The 23689-nt window shown below is 41.1% G+C and overlaps 1 non-coding gene across 1 annotated transcript; it reads left to right on the top strand.

Moving 5' to 3' along the window:
* The first annotated feature begins 21690 nt into the window (after positions 1-21690).
* Positions 21691-21762, top strand: TRNAC-ACA (transfer RNA cysteine (anticodon ACA)). Its single transcript has one exon. It is a non-coding gene; the product is annotated as a tRNA-Cys (tRNA).
* Positions 21763-23689: the final 1927 nt, after the last annotated feature.

Below are 23689 nucleotides of genomic sequence, written 5' to 3'. Positions count from 1 at the left end.
GAATGGACTGGTTGGATCTCCTTGCAGTCCAGGGGACTCTCAAGAGTCTTCTCCAACACCACAGTTCAAAAGCATCAGTTCTTCGGTGCTCAGCTTTCTTCACAGTGCAACTCTCACATCCATACATGACCACTGGAAAAACCATAGCCTTGACTAGACGGACCTTTGTTACATATATATATATATATATATTTATGGCTGATTCACATTGTACGGAAGAAACCCATACAATATTGTAAAGCAATTATCCTCCAATTGAGAAAGAAAAAAGAAGAAGGGACTCTAACAGATTCTATATCTAAGGGTTTGATCCCCAGCTTGCCTTATAGGCAGGAGAGCAGGACAGTCTAAGAAAATAAGACTGGCTGTATCTCTGAGCCTCTGTCCTGGGGCAGGGGTGCCAGGAGGCATCCTTTACATGGATTTGGTCACTGGGGAGGTTGAGTAAGTGAATATGTCCTCTAGAAAACAAATGAGGACAGAATGAAAAGTAGTTGCACAGCAGATCTGGACAGCTCCCAGTGACACAGAAGTGTGCCCCCAAAGGTGGGTTGATGGATCAATGCTCCATTCTAATCTCAAAATTTTCTCTTCTTTTTTGTGTCCAGGGCCAGGTTATGCTGCAGTAGCAGTGCCAGCACCTCAATGGCTTGGCACAGCAACAAATCTTATATAGAGTTGTTATGAGAATTAAGTGAGATGATCAGCAGCATCATCATCATTCAGCATTTTTGAGGACTTTTTTGGGCTATATCGCTCATATAATATAATCATCATAAAAACTGTATAATGTGGTTTCCATTATTATCCATGTTTTCTATTTGTTGGAAAACAGGCTCAGAGGAGTTAGTTGATTTGTTCAAGATCACATAGCAAGAAAGTAGCCAGCTTGGAGAAACTGGCTAGTTTTAGAGTCTAAGCTCTGTGTTAAAATCTTCAGTTAGTCCAGGGATAGACACATAGCATCAGTCAGGTTAGGCTAGGAGATGCTGCAGTAACAAACAGTGGCAAAGCTCAGAAAAGTATACTTCTCCCTCGTGCTACATGTCTAGTGCAGAGTGGCCAGCGTGGCTTATTGTAGTCATAGACACAGGTGATGGAGGTTCCATCTTCTGTGTGCTTCTGCAATCACTGAGCCTGGAAAAGGAAAGGGAACTCTTTTCATCCAATGTGACATGCATCATTTCTGTTCATCTTTCATTTGCCAAAGCAAAGGCAGTGGGGGAATGAAATCTGACCTCATGTTCTGAAGCAAGAACCATATTTACCAGTAGCCATAATGATTGCACATAGGTGCTCCTTTCGTGTTGATTGAATTGAGGTTAAACGACAAGTTCTGACCACATTGAGTGAGCTCCGTCTCACTCAGCTCAATTTATAAAGTTTTTGAGAGTTTGTAAACATAAGCACTATTAATTCTGCACAGAAGTCCACTGGAGAACCACCGCATCACTAATTCTGCATGCCATGCATTTCTCTGTGCAGTCTGCACAATGCCCAGAGACCACAGAGGGTTCTGGTTACAAGAATCAAATATTCCTGGAAAATGTAATTACTGTCTTCCAACCACTGTCATTCAACCCCTTGCTCCATCCCATACCACCCTTTTGCAACTGCTTTTTACTTTTGCTCTCTAAATGTTTCTCTTGTCTAATTCCTCTGTGAACTCACATGAGGCACACACAGAAGTATGGTAAGCTTGCAAGGTAAGCTTTAAAGTGAACCATTTTTATGTGTGCATTTCAGAGGCAGTAATTCCATTCACAATGTTGTGCAATCATCATCACTATCTATTTCCAAAACTTGACATTACCCCCAAATAGAAACCCTGTACCTATTAAACAATCACTTCCCATTAAGGCAGAAATTTTTATTTTCACTTTAAAGACAAGGATACTTAAAATTAGACCCTATGCCTGAGGTCATCCAGAAAACAAGTAACAGAGACAGGATTCCTGACTTTAAGGCTCATGATTTTCTTGCTACATTCTGAAGCCTCTCTATTATCTAATCACTCATAGTAGGATGATGCCAACCATCTCCTGGAGGTGAGGTGCAATTCCTAAACTTATGACTTCCCTCAGTAGTCTGAAGAATAAACCACCCTTAATTCCCTCAGCAACATTCTACAGATGTTACTGAACACCTGTTAGGTGCTGGAAATTCAAAGATGAGTGCTGCAGTAGTTTGCAGCACAGTGAAGTCAGACAGAAGCTGTTCATTTTCCCCACAATTTTGTTTCTTTTCTCCAGTTTTAAAAAAAATCAGATTTTTAGGTGAGTTAATGGCTCCCAGAAATAAGACTACACTTCTGAGCTCTCTAGCATCTGGCTGCAGCCATGTGACTAAGTCAATGAGATGCAAGTATAAATGCTATGTGAAACTTCTGGGGGGTGTTAGCAGAAAGAAGTCCATCACACCCCCTCCACTGCTTCCTGCTGGCTAGAGGTCACGCTGCACTGGCTGGAGCTTGGGCAACCATCTTGGATCACAATGGGCAAGTTATCGACTGAAGATGGAAGAAGATTTAGTCCTTGACACAGAGGAGTGCTGTATCACCCCTGGACTTCATATCTCTCCTTTATAAGAGAAAGAAAGCAAGTTCCTATATTAAATATATCTGTATCTCTTGCTGCATAACAAACTATTTCAAACTTAGTGGCTTAAGACAACAATTACCAAATGTAGCTCCTGGTTCTATGGGTCAGCTGGGAAGCTGGAATATTGGCTGGAGCTGGGTAGTCTAGGCTGGCTTTACTTGTCTGCTGGGTCTCGGGGACCTCCGCTGGGATGGCCCACATTTGCTCCTTTTGTTTATCCTACAGTAGGTCAGCCTAAGGAGTCTTCACATGGCAGTCTCAGGGCTCCAAAAAAGGGAAAAGCAAGTCCCAATACACACGTTCTTTTCAAATCTCTGCTTGTGTCACATATACTATTGTCTGACTGGATTACTCAAGTCATTCAAAGACACGGAGCAGAGAGTGACTCGTTGGAGGCCATTACTACAACTGTCTCCATTGCCTAAGACACTGGTGTCGGGGGACTTTTGTCACATGCATCTGAATCTAGTCCTACCTTGCATAGGTGGTGGGTGACAAACTTCGAAGACTGCTATATTCACACTCACCAGTACGTGAATATAAAAAGCATTCATAGTATTTTTCAGTGTAGGAAACACAATGACTTGAATGATTTGTTCTTATCAAAATCATTTTAGTGCTAGTGAGACTTAACCATTGGATGGAAAATAACAGAATTATAATTTTATTTTAAACTAATGTTACAAAAACATGAAAAAGTTACTGACTGGTTTTTACTGTAGCTTTTGTTTGTTTGTTTTTAATATAAATTTCTTTATTTTAATTGGAGGTTAATTACTCCAAAATATTGTGTTGGTTTTGCCATACATCAACATGTATCTGCCACAGGTATACATGTGTTCCCCATCCTGAACCCCCCTCCCTCCTCCCTCCCCGTATCATCCCTCTGGGTGGTCCCAGTGCACCAGTATCCTGCATTGAACCTGGACTGGCGATTCGTTTCATATATGATATTATACATGTTTCAGTGCCATTCTCCCAAATCATCCCACCCTTTCCCTCTCCCACAGAGTCCAAAAGCCTGTTCTATACATCTGTGTCTCTTTTGCTGTCTCACATACAGGGTTATCATTACCATCTTTCTAAATTCCATATATATGTGTTAGTATACTGCATTGGTGTTTTTCTTTCTGGCTTACTTCAATCTGTATAATAGACTCCAGTTTCAACGTTTGATGGCACTGTTGAGATTCATACTGCCATACATGCATCAGGAGGGTATGAAAAATGTACATATTGTTCACATAATGACACTTTCTGTGAACAGAAGGGCAGGCTCCCAGGCAGAAATTTTCCTGGTTTGTGAGAGAACAAGAAAAGGCAGCTGGGTCTGCCTGGCCTTATGGTTTTGAGGTAGGACTTGGACAAACAATCTGAGATGAGAGCCAGGGTCTGTGTGGTTGAACTTTCCCAGGTGCCAAAAGGGGAAGAGCATGGCTTTCTCATTACTTTAACTCTTTGAGGACAAGAAAGGGGCGGGGTGGCATTTGAAAGCTGTCATCTCTGAAATGTCAAAACATATTAGTGAATTTTTCATATTCAATTCTATTTACACTCACTGAACTTGCACTTTGAATGGGTCTTTTATTTGTGCATGGTTTGGAGCATCATTAATTGGGCGTTAGAAAAATTCTTTTAGCTATGCACATTTTCCAAATATCGATCTACTTTATTATATAATACACATTGCAGTGTAATAACATTACTTTTCCTGTCATGCTGCTGCTGCTGCTAAGTCACCTCAGTCGTGTCCAACTCTGTGCGACCCCGTAGACGGCAGCCCACCAGGCTCCACTGTCCCTGGGATTCTCCAGGCAAGAACACTGGAGTGGGTTGCCATTTCCTTCTCCAGTAGCTTTTGTTTTAATGATGATCAAAAACAAGAACTTTTAAAACTTTTTTTAATTTTTATTCTTTTCTATTTTTTTTATTGAAGGATAATTGCTTTACAGAATTTTGTTGTTTCCTGTCAAACCTCAACATGAATCAACCATAAGTATACATATATCTCCTTCCCTCTCTCCATGTCTATAAGTCTATTCTCTGTGTTTGTTTCTCTATTGTGCACTGGGCTGTGCTTAGTAGCTCAGTCGTGTCTGACTCTTTGTGACCCCATGGACTGTAGCCCACAAGGCTCCTCTGTCCATGAGATTCTCCAGGCATGAAAACTGGAGTGCATTGCCATTCCCTTCTCCAGGGGATCTTCCCGACACAGGAATCAAACCCAGGTCTTCCACATTGTAGGCAGATTCTTTACCCTCTGAGCCACCAGGGAAGCCACCATTTCTCTATTGCTGCCCTGTAAATAAGTTCTTCAGTACCATTCTTCTAGATTCCATATATATGTGTTAGAATATGATATTTATTTTTCTCTTTCTGACCCACTTCACTCTGTATAATAGGTTCTAGGTTCAACCACCTCATCAGAACTGACTCAAATGCATTCCTTTTTATGGCTGAGTAATATTCCATTGTGTATATATACCACAACTTCTTTATCCATTCATCTGCCAACGGACATCTACGTTGCTTCTGTGTTCTCACTATTGTAAATAGTGCTGAGATGAACAATGGAATACATTTCCCTTTTTCAATTTTGATTTCCTCAGGGTATATATGTAGGAGTGGGATTGCTGGGTCATATGGTGGTTTTATTCCTAGTTTTTTAAGGAATCTCCATTCTGTCTTCCATACTGTCTGTGTCAATTTACATTCCCACCAACAGTGCAAGAGTGTTCCCTTTTCTCCACACCCTCTCCAGAATTTATTGTTTGTAGACTTTTTGATGATGGCCTTTCTGACCAGTGCAAGCTGATATCTCATTGTAGTTTTGATTTGCATTTCTCTAATAATGAATGATGTTGAGCATCTTTTCATGTTTCTGTTAACCATCTGTATGTCTTCTTTGGAGAAATGTCTGTTTAGGTCTTTCTCCCACCTTTTGATTGGGTCATTTGCTTTTCTGTCATTGAGTTGTATGAGTTGTTTGTATATTTTGGAAATCAATTTTTTGTCAGTTGTTTCATTTGCTATAATTTTCTCCCATTCTGAGGGTTGTCTTTTCATTTTGCTTATAGTTTCCTTTGCTGTGCAAAAGCTTTTAAGTTTAATCAGGTCCCACTTGTTTGCCTTTGTTTTTATTTCCATTACTCTAGGAGGTGGGTCATAGAGGATCTTGCTTTGATTTTATGTCATCAAGTGTTCTACCTATGTTTTCCTCTAAGAATTTTATAATTTCTGGTCTTACATATAGGTCTTTAATCCATGTTGAGTTTATCTTGGTGTATGGTGTTATTAAGTGTTCTAATTTCATTCTTTTACATGTAGCTGTCCAGTTTTCTCAGCACCATTTATTGAAGATGCTGTCTTTGTTCCATTGTATATTCTTGCCTCCTTTGTCAAAAATAAGGTACCCATAAATGCATGGGTTTATTTCTGGGCTTTCTATCTTGTTCCATTGGTCTATGCTTCTGTTTTGTGCCAGTACCATACTATCTTGATGACTGACTGTAGCTTCGTAGTATAATCTGAAGTCAGGAAGCTTGATTCCTCCAGCTCCACTCCTCTTTCTCATGACTGCTTTTGCTATTTGGGGTCTTTTGTGTTTCCATATGAATTGTGAAATTTTCTGTTCTAGTTCTGTGAAAAATGCCATTGGTAATTTTAATAGGGATTGCATTGAATCTGTAGATTATATTTAGTAGTATAGTCATTTTCACAATATTGATTCTTCCTACCCAGGAACATGGAATATCTCTCCATCTGTTTATGTCATCTTTGATTTCTTTCATCAATGTCTTTTAATTTTCTGTGTATAGTTCTTTTGTCTCTTTCAGTAAAGTTCAGTTCAGTCGCTCAGTCATGTCCAACTCTTTGTGACCCCATGAACCACACAGCACTCCAGGCCTCTCTGTCCATCACCAACTCCTGGGGTTCACCCAAACTCATGTCCATTGAGTTGGTGATGCCATCCAACCATCTCATCCTCTGTTGTTCCTTTCTCCTCCTGCCCTCAATCTTTCACAGCATCAGGGCCTTTTTAAACGAGTCAGCTCTTCCCATCAGGTGGCCAAAGTATTGGAGTTTCAGCTGCAACATCAGTCTTTCCAATGAATATATAGGACTGATTTCCTTTAACATGGACTGGTTGGATCTTCTTGCAGTCCAAGGGACTCTCAAGAGTCTTCTCCAACACCACAGTTCAAAAGCATCAATTCTTCCATGCTCAGCTTTCTTTATAGTCCAATTCTCACATCCATCCATGACTACTGGAAAAACAATGGCTTTGACTGGACAGAGCTTTGCCGGCAAAGTAATGCCTCTGCTTTTTAATATGCTGTCGAGGTTGATCATAGCTTTTCTTCCAAGAAGCAGCATTTCATGGCTGCATTCACCATCTGCAGTGATTTTGGAGTCCAAGAAAATAAAGTCTGCCATTGTTTCCATTGTTTCTCCATCTATCTGCCATGAAGTGATGGGACCAGATGCCATTATCTTAGTTTTTTGAGTGTTAAGCTTTAAGCCAACTTTTTCACTCTCCTCTTTCTGTTTCATCAAGAGGCTCTTTAGTTCCTCTTTGCTTTCTGCTACAAGTGTGCTGTCACATGCATATCTGTGGTTATTGATATTTCTCCCAGTCATCTTGATTCCAGCTTGTGCTTCATCCAGTCCAGCATTTCTCGTGATGTACTCTGCAAATAAGTTAAATAAGCAGGGAGACAATATACAGCCTTGACCTACTCCTTTCCCAATTTGGAACCATTCTGTTGTTCCGTGTCCAGTTCTAACTATTGCTTCTTGACTTTTATACAGATTTCTCAAGAGGCAGGTCAGGTGGTATTCCCATCTCTTTAAGAATTTTACACAGTTTGTCATGATCCACACAGTCAAAGAATTTGGTATAGCCAATAAAACAGAAATAGATGTTTTTCTGGAACTCTCTCACTTTTTCTGTGATCTAATGGATGTTGGCAGTTTGATCTCTGGTTCCTCTGCCTTTTCTAAATCCAACTTGAACAACTGGAAGTTCACAGTTCACATACTATTGAAGCCTGGCTTGGAGAATTTTGAGCATTACTTTGCTAGCATGTGAAATGAATGCAGTTGTGCAATAGTTTGAACATTCTTTGGCAGTGCCTTTCTTTGGGATTGGAATAAAAACTGATCTTTTCCAGTCCTGTGGCTACTGCTAAGTTTTCCAGATATGCTGGCATATTGAGTGCAGCACTTTCACAGCCTCATCTTTTAGGATTTGAAATAGCTCAGCTGGAATTCCATCACCTCCACTAGCTTTGTTCATAGTGATACTTCCTAAGGCCCACTTGATTTCACATTCCAGGATGTCTGGCTCTGGGTGAGTTATCACACCATCATAATTATCTGTGTCATGAAGAACTTTTTTGTATAGTTCTGGGTATTCTTGCTATCTCTTCTTAATATCTTCTGCTTTTGTTAGGTCCACATCATTTCTGTCCTTTATTGTGCCATCTTTGCATGAAATGTTCCCTTGGTATCTCTCATTTTCTTGAAGAGATCTCTAGTCTTTCCCATTCTATTGTTCTCCTCTATTTCTTTGCACTGATCACTGAGGAAGGCTTTCTTATCTCTCCTTGCTATTCTTTGGAACTCTGAATTCAAATGGGCATATCTTTCCTTTTCTCCTTTGCCTTTCACCTCTCTTCTTTTCTGAGCTATTTGAAAAGCCTCCTCAGACAACCATCTTGCCTTTTTGCATTTCTTTTTCTTGAGGATGGTCTTGATCCCTGCCTCCTGTACAGTGTCATGAACCTCCATCCATAGTTTTTCAGACACTCTGTCTATCAGATCTAATCCCCTAAATCTATTTCTCACTCCCACTGTATAATTGTAAGGGATTTGATTTAGGTCCAAGGCTATGGTTTTTCCTGTGGTTATATATGGATGTGAGAGTTGGACTGTGAAGAAGGCTGAGTGCTGAAGAATTGATGCTTTTGAACTGTGGTGTTGGAGAAGACTCTTGAGAGTCCCTTGGACTCCAAGGAGATACAACCAATCCATTCTGAAGGAGATCAGCCCTGGGATTTCTTAGGAAGGAATGATGCTAAAGCTGAAACTCCAGTACTTTGACCACCTCATGCGAAGAGTTGATTCATTGGAAAAGGCTCTGATGGTGGGAGGGATTGGGGGCAGGAGGAGAAGGGGACAACAGAGGATGAGATGGCTGGATGGCATCACGGACTCGATGGACGTGAGTCTGAGTGAAGTCCAGGAGTTGGTGATGGACAGGGAGGCCTGGTGTGCTGCGATTCATGGGGTCGCAAAGAGTCAGACACGACTGAGCGACTGAACTGAACTGAACTAAACTGAATCGTCTAGTGGTTTTTCCTACTTTCTTCAATTTAAGTATGAATTTGGCAATAAGGAGTTCATGGTCTTGTTTTTGCTGACTGTAGAGAGCTTCTCTATCTTTGGTGGCAAAGAATATAATCAATCTGATTTTGGTATTGACCATCCAATGATGTCCATGTGTAGAGTCTTCTCTTGTGTTGGAAGAAGGTATTTGCTATGACCAGTGCATTTTCTTGGCAAAACTCTATTAACCTTTGCCCTGCTTCATTCTGTACTCCAAAGACAAATTTGCTTGTTACTCCAGGTGTCTCTTAACTTCCTACTTTTGCATTCCAGTCCCCTATAATGAAAAGGACATCTTTTTTGGGTGTTAATTCTAGAAGGTCTTGTAGGTCTTCATTGAACCGTTCAACTTCAGCTTCTTCAGCATTACTAGTCAGGGCATAGACTTGGATTACTGTGATATTGAATGGCTTGCCTTGGAAATGAACAGAGATCATTCTGTCATTTTTCAGATTGCACCCAAGTACTGCATTTCAGACTCTTTTCTTGACTATAATGGCTACTCCATTTCTTCTAAGGAATTCTTGCCCACAGTAGTAGATATAATGGTCATCTGAGTTAAATTCACCCATTCCAGCTCATTTTAGTTCACTGATTCCTAAAATGTCAATGTTCACTCTTGCCTTCTCCTGTTTGACCACTTCCAATTTGCCTTGATTCATGGACTCAACATTCCAGGTTCCTATGCACCATTGTTCTTTATAGCATTAGACTTTGCTTCTATCACCAGTCACATCCACAACTGGGTTGTTGTTTTTACTTTGGCTCCATCTCTTCATTCTTTCTGGAGTTAGTTCTCCACTGATCTCCAGTAGCATATTGGGCACCTACTGACCTGGGGAGTTCACCTTTCAGTATCCTATCTTTTTGCCTTTTTGTACTGTTCATAGGCTTCTCATGGCAAGAATACTGAAGTGGTTTGCCATTCCCTTCTCCAGTGGACCACGTTTTGTCAGAACTCTCCACCATGATCTGTCCATCTTGGGTGGCCCTACACAGCATGGTTCATAGTTTAATTGAGCTAGACAAGGCTGTGGTCCATGTGATCAGATTGGTTAGTTTTCTGTGATTGTGGTTTTCATTCTGTTGGCCCTCTGATGGAGAAGGATAAGAGGCTTATGGAAGTTTCCCAATGGGAGAGATTGACTGAGGGGAAACTGGGTCTCCTTCTTGTAAATCTTTAATTCAGTTTTCTTTTGATAGGTGGGGCTGTGTCCCTCCCCTATTATTTGACCTGAGGCCAAACTATGGTGGAGCCTCCTTCAAAACGTCCCATTCATGCACTGCTGCACTCAGTGCCCTACCCCTGCAGCAGGCCACTGCTGACCCACGCCTCTGCTGGAGACTCCTGGACACTCACGGGCAAGTGTGGGTCAGTCTCTTGTGGAGTCACTGCTCCCTTCTCCTGGGTCCTGGTGTGCACAAAGTTTTGTTTGTGCCCTCCACGAGTCTGTTTCCCCAGCCCTATGTAAGTTCTGGCAGTTCTGTGGTGGAGCTAATGGTGACCTCCTCCAACAGGGCTTATGCCATACCCAGGTCTACTGCACCCAGAGCCCCTGCCCCTGCATCAGTCCACTGCTGACCCATACCTCTGCAGGGGACACTCAAACACAGTTCTGTCTCAGTCTCTGTGGCGTCTCTGGGTCCTGGTGTGCATAAGGTTTGTTGAGCCCTCTGAGCATCTCGGCCAGTATGGGGTTTGATTCTAAATGTGAATTCACACCTCCTACCATCTTGCTGGGGCTTCTCCTTTGCCCTTGGATGTGGGGTATCTCCTCAAATGTGCTCCAGTGCCGTACAACCACCATTACAGCGCCTACCATCTTGCTGAGGCTTCTCTAAAGTGAAAATCACTCAGTCATGTGTAACTCTTTGTGACCCCATCTACTGTACAGTCCACGGAATTCTCCAGGACAGAATACTGGAGTGAGTATCCTTTCCCTTCTCCAGGGGATCTTCCCAACCCAGGGATTGAACCCAGGTCTCCCACATTGCAGGCGGATTCTTTACCAGCTGACCCATAAGGGAAGCCCACTGGAGTGGGTAGCCTATCCCTTCTCCAGTAGATCTTTCCAATCTAGGAACTGAACCAGGGTCTCCTGCATTGCAGGCAGATTCTTTACCAACTGAGCTATCAGGGAATCTTCTTTGTGTTTAGTCTTTTTTAGTTTGATGAGTATGTGTCTTGGTATGTTTCTCCTTGGGTTTATCCTGTATGGGACTCTTTGTGCCTCTTGGACTAGAATGACTATTTCCTTTTCCATGCTTGGGAAATTTTCAACTATAATCCCTTCAAAATTTTTCTCATACTCTTTCTTTTTATCTTCTTCTTCTGGGACCCTATACTTCGAATGTTGGTGTGTTTGATATTGCCCCAGAGGTCTCTGAGACTATCTTCAGTTCTTTTCATTCTTTTTATTTTTACTCTGCTCTTCAGAAGTTATTTCCACCATTTTATCTTCCAGCTCACTGATTCGTTCTTCTGCTTCAGATATTCTGCTATTGAGTCCTTCTAGAGTATTTTTAATTTAAGTAATTGTGTTGTTTGTGTATATTTGTTCTTTAATTCTTTTAGGTCTTTGTTAATTGATTCTTGCATTTTCTCCATTTTCTTTTCAAGGTTTTTGATCATCTTTACTATCATTATTCTGAATTCTTTTTCAAGTAATTTGCCTATTTCCTCTTCATTTACTTGGACTTCTGTGTTTCTAGCTTGTTCCTTCATTTATGTAGTACTTCTCTGCCTTTTCATTTTTTAAAAACTTATTGTGTTTGAGGTCTCCTTTTCCAGGCTTCAAAGTTGAATTCTTTCTTCCTTTTGGTTTCTGCCCTCCTAAGGTTGGTCTAGTGGTTTGTGTGAGCTTCGTATAGGGTGAGATTTGTGCAGAGTTTTGTTTGTTTTTCCTCTGATGGGCAAGGCTGAGTGAGGTGGTAATCCTGTCTGCTGATGATTGGGTTTGTATTTTTGTTTTGTTTGTTGTTTAGATGAGGCGTCCTGCACAGGGTGCTACTGGTGGTTGGGTGATGCCAGGTCTTATATTCCAGGGTTTCCTTTGTGTGAGTTCTTTGTGTTGATACTCCCTAGGGTTAGTTCTCTGATAGTCTAGGGTCTTGGAGTCAGTGCTCCCACTCCAAAGGCTCAGGGCTTGATATCTGATCAAGAACGAAGAGTCCAGAAGTGGTTTGTTATGGCATTAAGTGAAATTAAAATAAATATCCAAAAACAAGATACCAAAGATGAACCCCAGACAAATTGCAGTTACAAAATCAGGCAAATAGTATTTAAAATACTGGAATATACACATATACATATATACCCATGAGCAAAGTCAAAACAGTCCAACAAAAATAAAGTACAGTAGATTGTACTATATTGTACTTTGACCTGGCAAACAAAGGAAATAAAAATTGTATTTACCAGTTAAGAACAAAACAAACTAAAGCACAAACATGAAAACAAAGCTAAAGCAAGGTGCCAATTGGGGAATAAAGCAATGAAAACAAAACTAACAAATTTTTTGAGAGAAAAGGAAAGAAAGAATAAATATGCAAAGTTAAATAGAGGTAGATGAAGAAGATTTATATTCATTAAAGATTAACTGCAAGGGGAAAAGAACAGTAGGAAAAGCAAACAAAAGAATAAATGTAGAAAAAAAATAGGTTTTAAAAAATTAAAATTAAAACAGGAGAAAAGAAAAAAGAAGAAGAAGAAGAAGAAAAACTCCACAGAACTGCAAAAGCCCAATGAGAAGCAGAGGTTTATAACAACAATAAAAACAGTGACTGAGAAAAAGAAAAACAAAAAAATAGCTCAAAAGCTTAATTAGATTTCATAGTGCCAATAAAATCAACAACTACAATGGGGCAGGGTGGGGAGAAAAAAAGAAAGAAAGACAGAAAAATCTGAAAGAATTTACAGAACAAGTCAAAACATAAAAATAATAACTGTCTTTCTTGAGTCACTGCTGGGAGTCACAGTCCACCTCATCTCCCCAGGATACCCTCCAACACTGTGCTGATCTCTGGACCTGCTGTGGGGGCTGCTCAGATTCTAATCTGGTCCTACTCCTGTGTGTTCTTGCCTCCAATGTCCACAGCTATCAGAACTAGTGTGTTTTCTTTTGTGGGAGCTCTCAGTGACTTTTTATATATTCTATAGACACAGAGTCTGCCTAGTTGATCATGTGGACTTAATCTGCAGCTTGTACAGCTGGTGGGATGGTTTTGGGTCTTCTTCCTTAGCCACACTGCCCCTGGGTTTCAACTGTGGTTTTATTTCCACCTCTGCATGTGGGTCGCCCACTGGGGTTTGCTCCTGAGGCTGCCCTGGAGGACTTGGGTTGCCCCTATGAGGGCCAGGTATGGAGATGGTGCAGCTGCTTGGGTTGCAGGGGTGCTGGCAGCACCAGGTACTCAGAGGAGTTGGCGGCTAGGGCAGCAGGAAATATAATACTCTAGAAGGGTATGGCAACCAGTATTGGCCAAAACGCTCCAGTATTCTTGCCTGGAGAAGCCTCCTCCCTGACAGAGAAGCCTGGCAGGCCACAGTCTACAGGGTCACAAAGGGTTAGACACTACCAAAGCAACCTTGAGTGCATAGACACAAGATTTTTTTTTTTTTTTGCCTGTAGCAGTTCTGCCCCAGTGAGAGTTGAGCGTGAAGGTGGCACAGCTGCTTGGCTTGCAGGGACCCTGGTAGTGCCAAGTGTGCAGGGACACAGACTGTCTCTGCCGCAGCAGTTCTAGCCCTCTCAGAGTCTTTTTATGAGCCTCTTGTAGCTGGTGATCAGAAGCCCTCTTTGGCCAGTCTTTCTCCAGTGCTACGCCCTTTTCAAGCACTTAGAGGGCTCCCTTGCCTGGGGCCCTTCTTTGTTGTTCTGCACATCAGGCACACAGGGTCCTACTCTAGTTCAGTGTGTCAGACGTTTGATGGGCCAGCCTCTCTATTGTTCAGCTGCCGATCCTGCTTTGTGGGGAGAGAGAGGTTATGGTGATGGCTCCACCCCCTACACGTGACTCAGCAGTGTTGCCTTGCTTCCATGGCTGCCCAGCTTTTTTCCACAGGCATTTCCCACCACAATCTCCTCCCTCACATCACCTTGACCCATCTCTCCACAGTCAACAGCAGCCCTCTCCCTGGGATTGCTCCACAGTCCCTAAACTCCAGCTCCCAGCTGGTGCGCTTTCCAGGGGACCTGCATCCCTGTCCGAGACATGTATGGCTGCATCAAGGACTGTCTGATCCTCATTACATTTAGACTGCCACAGATAAGCTGTTTCACTCTCAGCCTTAAATGTTTCTCCTCTGACTCAGACAATTTCCCTGATGTGGGGATCAGACCCCTGCTTCAGTTCCCTCACTGGCTGAGGGCAAGTCCAGTCCCACTAACATTCCTGTTTTTCCCACTAGTCTTCATCCTACTGAGTTTTGCGTGGTTCTACATACTCTTTTCCGCTGGTCAGGTGCTCCTGTCCACTCTCAGCTGGTGCTCTGCATGCACTTCTGTGTCGGAAGGTGTATTCCTGATGCATCCATGGAGAGAGATGTACTCCACGCCCACCTGCTTCTCCGCCGTCTTGTTCTCTGGCTTAAAACTTTTTTATTTGTTATTATTATGTTAAATTGGAGTATAGTTGCTTTACACTGTCATATTAGTTTCTGCGGTAGAACAATGTGAATCAGCTATATGTAAACGTGTATTCCCTCCCCCTTAAGCCCCCCTCCCAGCCCTCCCATCCAGCCCCTCTAGGTCGTCACAGAGCACCGAGCTGAGCTCCCTGTGCTCTACAGCTGCTTCCCACTAGCTATTTCACACGTGGTGGTGCATATATGTTGATGCTACTCTCAATTTGCCCCACCTACTCCTTCCACCACCGTGTCTACAAGTCCATTCTCTATGTCTAGTCTGTGTCTCTATTCCTGTGTACAAGAAAGTTTTTTTAAAAAGAGCCTCATGAACATTCATACTCCCTTTTAAGCAATGTCAGGGACCCCTAGAAGGGTGTCTGCACTGGGCTCACCATACAGGTATTACCCTTTAGTTGCTGTAGGGAGGTCCTGGGTCTTAGGACAGGGATCAGTGGGCCAGGGTGGCCAAAGCAACAGGGGACATCAGGCGACTCAGGTAATGGTCATTAACCAAGTGGTGTAAAGGAGTTTCAACATTTTAACAACTGACATTTTTAGAACATACTTCCTACCAGCTGACATTGGCCCTGAGTGGAGATGATTCTCCCAGGTTCCCTGCCCTCTTATTCATGTGACCTTATCCTCTACTCCACCTCAGCCGACCCGCTCCCATTTGTCATATTCCAGACCCATAAATGGTAACTGCCTCCCCTCTGTGATTTAAATTGCAAGCATCCTACTCAGGCTGCCACCTCCTGTCCTTTAAGCTTACTCCACCCAGAACTCCAACAATCCTGCCATCTTATCAGAGCCTACAATTCATTATTCCTCCCAGTTTTCACTATATCTTACCTCCTTCATGCATTTTATTCTTTCAACCAGATTAGATTCTATAGTATATCACTGTAATCATTCCTTTGTGTATACAAAACCCTCTATCCTAGACTTTCCTTTTTTCACCAGCCTGGAAAAGCCAATCTATGGTAAATCAAAGTCTCTACGTGCTCTAAGCTGGCATGATGCACTTGAATATAGCTGCAGAAAGCCACACCACACACAAACTTGTCTCACTTTAAATGTTACTAGGACTTCCCTGCTGGCTTGGAGGGTAAAGCGTCCGCCTACGATGCGGGAGACCTGGGTTTAATCCCTGGGTCAGGAAGATCTTCTGGAGAAGGAAATGGCAACCCACTCCAGTATTCTTGCCTGGAAAATCCCATGGAGGGAGGATCCTGGTAGGCTACTACAGTCCATGGGGTCGCAAAGAGTAGGACACAACTGAGCGAATTCACTCACTCACTCACCCTGAGTGGGCCTTTAGTAGACAATGACACTACATTGCCTAAGCCAGTCACTTTTCCAACCTGCTAAATAAGCAGAATTATCTCACACCTCTTCTTGTCTTTTCAAACCTCCAGCAATCTTCTGCCCTCCTTACTCCAATCTAGGCATGCATGCTCAGTTGTGTCTGACTCTTTGTAGCCCTATGGACTGCAGCGCTCCAGGTTCTTCTGTCCATTTCCAGGCAAGAATACTGGAGTGGGTTGCCATTTTCTCCTCCAAGGGATCTTACTGAGCCAAGGATCAAGCCTGTGTCTCTTATGTCTCCTGTATTGGCAGACGGATTCTTTACCACTGAATCACCAAGGAAACCCTTACTCAAGTCTAGTTCTCAAAATAGTTTGGTCCCATGAGTCCTTTAAATTCTTGAAAATTGAGGACCTTGAGAGCTATTGTGTAAATATAGGTTATATTTGTCCATATCTATGATATTCAAATGAAAAACTTCGAAATTTAAAATATTTGTTTATTAATTGTATTAAAAAATAACAAACCCATTACTGATCAACATAAATAACATATTTGCATGGAAAAGAACTGTATTTTCCAAGCCAAAAAATTTTTGGTGAGAAGAGAAACACTGTTTTACATATTTGCAAAATCTTTTTCATGTTTGGTGAAAGAGCAGATAGAAGACTAGATTCTCATATTTGCTTCTGCTTTCAAATTGTTATATAATTTTTGTTACAGTATATCATGAAAATCCTGGCCTCCATAGCTATAGATAAGCAGTTGGAAAAAGGAGTATTTTAATAACTTTTTCAGATAATTGAGGATATTCTTCACTGATACTACACAAAAACCTGACAAGTGATAATTTTTTAAAGGGTGGTTGCAATGTGAATTTTAAAACCACACCAATCAACTTTTTATACTCTGTTATATTAAAATCTATTGATTTATCTTGCACTTCAAGTGGGTCTTTTACTCATGCATAATATTATAACACTATGCATTGGTCATTTGGAAAGTATGGTTTCAAAAACTTATGCAGTTCTAAACATTGACACATTCACATATGTTAGTATTACCACTGATCTCATCAGAAGTCTTTACGTACTGGGGACTTTCCTGGTGGTCCTGTGGTTAAGACTTCACTCCCACTGCAAGGGGTATGGGCTTAGATCCCTGGTCAGGGTAAGATCCCACATACCGTGCTGCATAACATGGCCAAAAAAATTTTAACAAACACAAAACAAAACAAAGAAGTCTTTGAAAAGCTGTCAAGCTCATGGAGGCAGATAAAAGTTTTTCAAAATTCTAAGTTTTGCAGCAAAGCTTGAATTTTATCATTGTCAAGAAATAGCTTACAAATACCTCCTGTCAAACAGGCTCACTTTGTTCATTTTTTAGAAAATGTTCGCTAAATATGGACCCAAGTCTGAATAACTGAAGTTGGTCTGCTGGTCGAATGATTCCAAGTTTCGCTTGTATTTGTTCAGGATTAACACCAACTAATATCAAAGATCGTCCTTTATGTGAATGCAGTTAACACAGGTAGTACTAATATTTTCGAAGTGTTAATGTTTTTTAATTGCTTGCTGTTTCCTGTACCGACTATGTTCAACTGGTGTTCCATTAGTAAAGCAGTGAGGTCAGCCCTCATTTCAAACACTGAAAGTGCTTTTCCTCAAGACAGCTATCATACTTTGGTATGCAACAGAAGTACTTTATATGTACTTCCCAGTCAACACAGAATATTAAAAGCATGTGTACTCAAGGGATGAGATTTTATAAAATTAATAACTTTTACTGCTTCATTAAATATGTTCTTTAGCAAAACTAAGGTGTTTTTTTTTGTTTTTTTTCCTGCAAGTGCTTAGTGGTGAAGAATCTAACGACTAGTAGTATAATTTGACACTACTGCCTTGATTCATACTAAGACACCAGCAATTTTACCCACCATTGCTTTTATACCACCAGGACAAATGCCAACAAAGTTGTTACAGGATAAACCAAGCAATTAAAAAATGTTAACACTCTGGAAATATTGGTACTACTTGTGTTAATTACATTCACATAAAAGATCTTTGGTGATTAGTTGGTGCTAATCCAGAACAAATATAAGCAAAACTCCAAATGTAGGCACATTGGTAGATTTTAAGGCAAAAGTTCAGTTCTACAGAAGCAATATTAACTCAGTCTTTTGTCTGCAGCTAAATTTGTATTCTGAGTTGCTGAATCATTGAAAGGTGGCAATTCTGTGGTTCCTTTCACTGATTTTTCATCCAGCAGGCATTCAGCGATGTCAAATACACAAGATTTTATTAGTCCCTCTGCGATTGTGTGTACTTTTCCAGCCAAAGCAATATGGTACCATACCTTGTAAGGTGCTTCAGTAGCTTTTCATTTCTAGTTTGAAAAGCTGTGACATGCAGTTATTGGATTTTAAAGGGCTCATCATATATATGTCTAAAATATTCATTTTTCTTTATACTCTGCATACTAGCCCCAATATGATGCTGCGGTTGAGGGGTCACCATATGTTATTAGAGAATGCTCTGTTGCATGAAAGGCACTAAGGTAGGGACTTCTGTGGTGGTCCAGTGGTTGAGACTCCCCACTGACAATGTGGAGGGCATGGGTTCGATCCCTGGTCAAGGAACTACAATACCCATGCCATGCAGTGCAGTGAAAAGGTTAAGTAAATAAAAATAAAAGGCACTAAGGTAATAACTGACAATTCTAAAGCTTAAGGAAAGATAGCTTTTGCCATATTCTTATTTCTTATCTACAGTTTTGTCAATGTCTTTGGGGGAGATTCCTTTCTTCTGTGAGTCAGATAACTCACCTTTTTGATTTTGGGTTGTGATTTTCTTTTTTTTGTTTCGTTTTTTTAGCTACTTATACATGGACTATGTAGCGTAGCTGTGGGTTGAAAAACAAGATCTTATAATCTCTCCTTTTAAAGTCAATAATACATCTTCAATAAAAATATATTTTAAATAAATTTACTTTGGAAGAAAATAATAAATTCCAAAATAATAGTTTTAGGTATCTAAACATTAAAAATCAAATATTATGCAAATGAGACCAAAAAAATATACTTCTTATGTGTTTTCCTGTGAGTGTGAGGTGGTATTCACCCACAATTCCTTTCCTAGCCCCTGAAAGTCTTGAGGTTCATCTCTGTGTTGGATTGCCTCTTTCTTCCTAGCCTCTTGGACATCATCTGTGATGACCCCACTCCAGCTCTCATTCTCACAGGTCCAGTCTACATATAATTCATGGAAAAAACCTAATCACCCTTACCCCAACAAATGAACACCAAGGGTGCAAGCTCTCCCAGCACAACCTCTCTTGTTATTCTGGTCTCTAAAGGAGCCACTAGCTAGGTGCTCCCCCTTTAAATTTCTCAGAACACTAGTTCATCTTTCTTTGTGGCCCTATCGAAGCATATTTCCCCTACATCTGAAAGTGTTTGTTAGTCATTCAATTGTGTCCGACTCTGCAACCCCATGGACAATAATCCGCCAAGCTTCTCTGTCCTTGGGATTCTCTGGGCAAAAATACTGGAGTGGGTTGCACTCCTCCAGGGGATCTTTCCCACCCAGGGATTGAACCTAGATCTCCTGTATTGCAGGCAGATTCTTTACCATCTAAACCAACAGGGAGCCACACTACATTTGAGGTAATGCAATTCTCATTCTCTCCCCCAGAAATTCAAAACCCAAAGACAGCTTCCTCTAAATATTATTTGCACATTCATTCATCCCTAACAGTAACAAGATAGGTAAAAATTCCTGCTTCCTTGGAGCTCATTTTCAATGCACAACACTAGACAAATTCAAGAAAATAAAACTCTTCTCTTTTAACTCTTACTATACTTTTCTTCAGAGAAGGCAATAGCACTCCACTCCAGTACTCTTGCCTGGAAAATCCCATGGATGGAGGAGCCTGGTGGACTGCAGTCCATGGGGTCGCACAGAGTTGGACACGACTGAAGCGACTTAGCAGCAGCAGCAGCAGCATACTTTTTGGGGGCTTCCCTCGTAGCTCAGTTGGTAAAGAATCTGCCTGCAGTGCAGGAGACCTGGGTTCGATCTCTGGGTAGGAAAGATCCCCTGGAGAAGGAAATAGCAACCCACTCTAGTATTCTTGCCTGGAGAATCCCATGGACAGAGGAGTCTGGCAGGCTACAGTCCATGGGGTCACAAGAGTCGGACATGATTTAGTGACTAAACCACCACCACCATACTTTTCTTGACCACTACAACCTATTTTTATAGGCAAGAGATGTGTGCTGGATTTGCTGTGCTAAGTCGCTCAGTCATATCCAACTCTTTGTGATCCTATGGACTGTAGCCAGCCAGGCTCCTCTGTCCATGGGGATTCTCCAGGCAGGAATACTGAAGTGGGTTTCCATGCCTTCCTCCAGGGGATCTTCCCAACCCAGGGATTGAACCCAGGTCTCTCGCCTTGCAGGAGGATTCTTTACTGTCTGAGTCACCAGGGAAGCTGGATTTAGATGTGTACTAAACCAATTTTCTGAAACTTTCTTTAAAAATTCTTCACTGTGTTCTGACACTTTACTTTGGAAGATGGCATCTATTACCCTATTGCCTCACCTGAGATAAGAACAGACCCCCATCTTTAATATCCTGTTACAGTTTTATCTAACACATTATCTAAAACACAGTCTCCCAGAGCTGAGCCATTAGAAGGTCAAGTAATACTCTTGATATAGTCCTCTCTTCCAGATCTAGGAAAACCAACATCTTTGCCATTATCAATATCATCATCATCCCTACTTCATTCCCAGAGGTCTTAACCCATTTCTTTCTCCAAACTGCCAAATTGGACTGGCAAGGGATGGGTAAGTGAGCCTGGCACTGACTAGGGTGCTGTAATTTCCTTAAATCTTCCTCTGCTTCAAATGAAGCAATAACAGCAATAACAGATAAAGTATATATACTTTATTTGCTATTTATGCTTTATATATATAAGGCTTCCCTGGTGGCTCAGACAGTAAAGAATCTGCCTGAAATGTGGGAGACCTGGGTTTGATCTCTGGGTCAGGAAGATCCCCTGAGAAGGGAATGGCTACCCACTCCAGTATTCTTGCCTGGAGAATCCCTATGGACAGAGGAGCCTGGTGAGCTACAGTCCATGGTGTTTCAAAGAGCCCAACAAGATTGAGTGATTAACACTTTCACTCTTTCACTATATATATTTATTAAAGATAATGAATGGGTGGATAAACCTTAAAACCAACAAAGTGGTTATTTATGGCTCGAAAGGGCAGGGGTAATGGTGAAAGAGTAGAGGGCAGACATCATTCAAAACTTTGCTTTGCAGATTTGACTTTGGAACCCAGGTAAACATTTTCCATAATATTTTACACAATTATATTTTTTAAAGCAATTTTTAAAAAGAAAAGATATATGTATATATACATACATATATATTTGTATACATGTATATTTGTATATTTACATATATTGAATATACATGTATATTTAATTTGCGTGTATATAATGAATATACATGTGTATGTCATTTATTGGGTGACAAAAATTTGTCCGGATATTGGGTTGGCCAAATACAAAGATATAGCTACCCTCAATAACAAAGCAATACCAAAAGCATTTCCATAGACATTAAATGAAACAGATTAATGACAATGGAACAATTAGTGGAGGCAGAGTGTAAATTTTCTGGGCTTCATTCTAGAAACTGGTAGAGATGCTTGGAAATTCGACGCTTTACCTCAAAGTCAAGTGAAGCACTTCCCTGGTGGCTAAGATGGTAAAGCGTCTGCCTACAATGCAGGAGACCCAGGTTCAATTCCTGGGTAGGGAAGATCTCCTAGAGAGGGAAATGGCAACCCACTTCAGTATTCTTGCCTGGAAAATCCCATGGTCAGAGAAGCCTGTAGCCTATAGGCTGCAAAGAGTCAGACATGACTGAATGACTTCACTTTCACTTCCAAGTGAAGCAATAAACACCCTGCACCTCCATGACTGGTAGGGACACAAGCCAGCACATTGTGTGAATCAACTAGGTAAGTTTATTTGATCTGCAGGAAGAGTGTAAAAGAGGCTGAAACCCAGAAACAGAGCTTTTAATAAATGGTTTAAAGAAAAAATCAAGCTAACTTGTCCTGGGCTGAGATATCTCAGCGACCAAATTTTGAATAGTTCTAATATCATCATAAGAAGAAAATGACGTAGGAAACAAAGCAATAAAAGATACTAGTAAATTTAAATAATTATTGACTTTTGAAAACACAAATTTTGCTATAAAGATATAAAACTAAAATTCAAGGCAACAACAACAATAAGAAAGAGCAGTTAGAACAAGCTAAGATTTTATTTTATTCAAGAGGAAAATACAAGAATAACTAGAATAACTTCACACCTTATAAAAAAGATATAGTTATATATAGATGCTAAATATGAAAAGATAACTTCTGAAAGGATAGAAAATAGAATCTGTAGCTTTGAAAACGGATTTTAAAAGGGAGAAAAATAGCATCAGTTCAACAAAGATTTCATATAATGATACTGTGAAAGATTGACAATTTCCCTTTGCAAAAAAGTAAACAGAAAACTGGATGAAACTGTCAAAAATAAGAATTTCAGGGCACTAGAAATAAATCAAAGGTAGATAACAAGTTGAGAAGCATTTATTTGTGAAAAGCTGTTAGAGCTTTGGGTAATAATAGCAAGAATCTTTGGCTTTCTTGCCTGTGGCTGCTTCTATCGTATTCACTTTCTCATTTCCAATTCATTAGGCAAAACTGGAGCTTTCCCAGTCTGCAGCTAGCAGTGAAAAACAGCAGCTTTGCCACCAAAGCAAGGTGAGGTTATGGGAAGCTCTCTGCTTGGGATGAAGTAGGGGACGAAAGCCCAGCGCTTTGCCAGCTAACAGTGGAGCACTGAACGGTAACAGAAGGAAACTTGGCTCACCTAAGTTTGTTGTCCCAGTTGGAGTGAGGAGTGGACCAGACATACATTTAACAAAGAGATTCTGAAAATGAGAGAGCCACAAAGGCCTGAGCTAAACTCTTCGGACACACCTGACTGACAGAGAGAACACACGTGCCTGGGAGAGATTTCAGAGAGCCTGGTAAAAAGTGAAAGCTAGGACAGGGAGACCTGGCGTGCTGCGATTCATGGGGTCGCAAAGAGTCGGACACGGCTGAGCGACTGAAATGAACTGAGGGGAGACTTGGAATTGGTTGCATTTTCAATGGATTCTCCAGCTCACAGACAGATCTACAGGCTAAGGGTGGAGGATTTACAGGCTTGAGGTGTTTGAGAATAATTTCTGTGCAAATCTCTGGCTGACCACTGAGCATTATAGACATGAGGTGACCCCAGGAGGCCAGAGTGAAAAAATTAAAAGGAAAACAATAAGTTGCAAAGACACACCAGTGACTCCACACTATGGAAGGGAGAGAGTCCATAGTGCACATGCAGACAAGTTACAAGAAAGAGAACAACCTGGAAAATAAAACAGAATCGAGTCACTGCAAAATACTTTCTAAAATGTCCGACTGTTAACCAAGTTACTAGACCTGTAAAATATGGGAAAATGTGCTCCACGCTCAGGGAATAAAGCAACCAATGCAAACTGTGTCTGAATGGGCCAAGATGTTGCATTTAGCAGAGAAAACCTCAAAGCAGCTATTATCAATATAATAAAATAATTAAGAGAAGCTATTAATATACTGACACTGGATCAACAAATAGGGAATCTCAATAGAGGAACTGAAACTATAAAA

The sequence above is a fragment of the Capricornis sumatraensis genome, chromosome 2, assembly GCF_032405125.1.
Source record: "Capricornis sumatraensis isolate serow.1 chromosome 2, serow.2, whole genome shotgun sequence".
NCBI lineage: Eukaryota > Metazoa > Chordata > Mammalia > Artiodactyla > Bovidae > Capricornis > Capricornis sumatraensis.
This window is presented reverse-complemented; position numbering and strand designations above follow the sequence as displayed.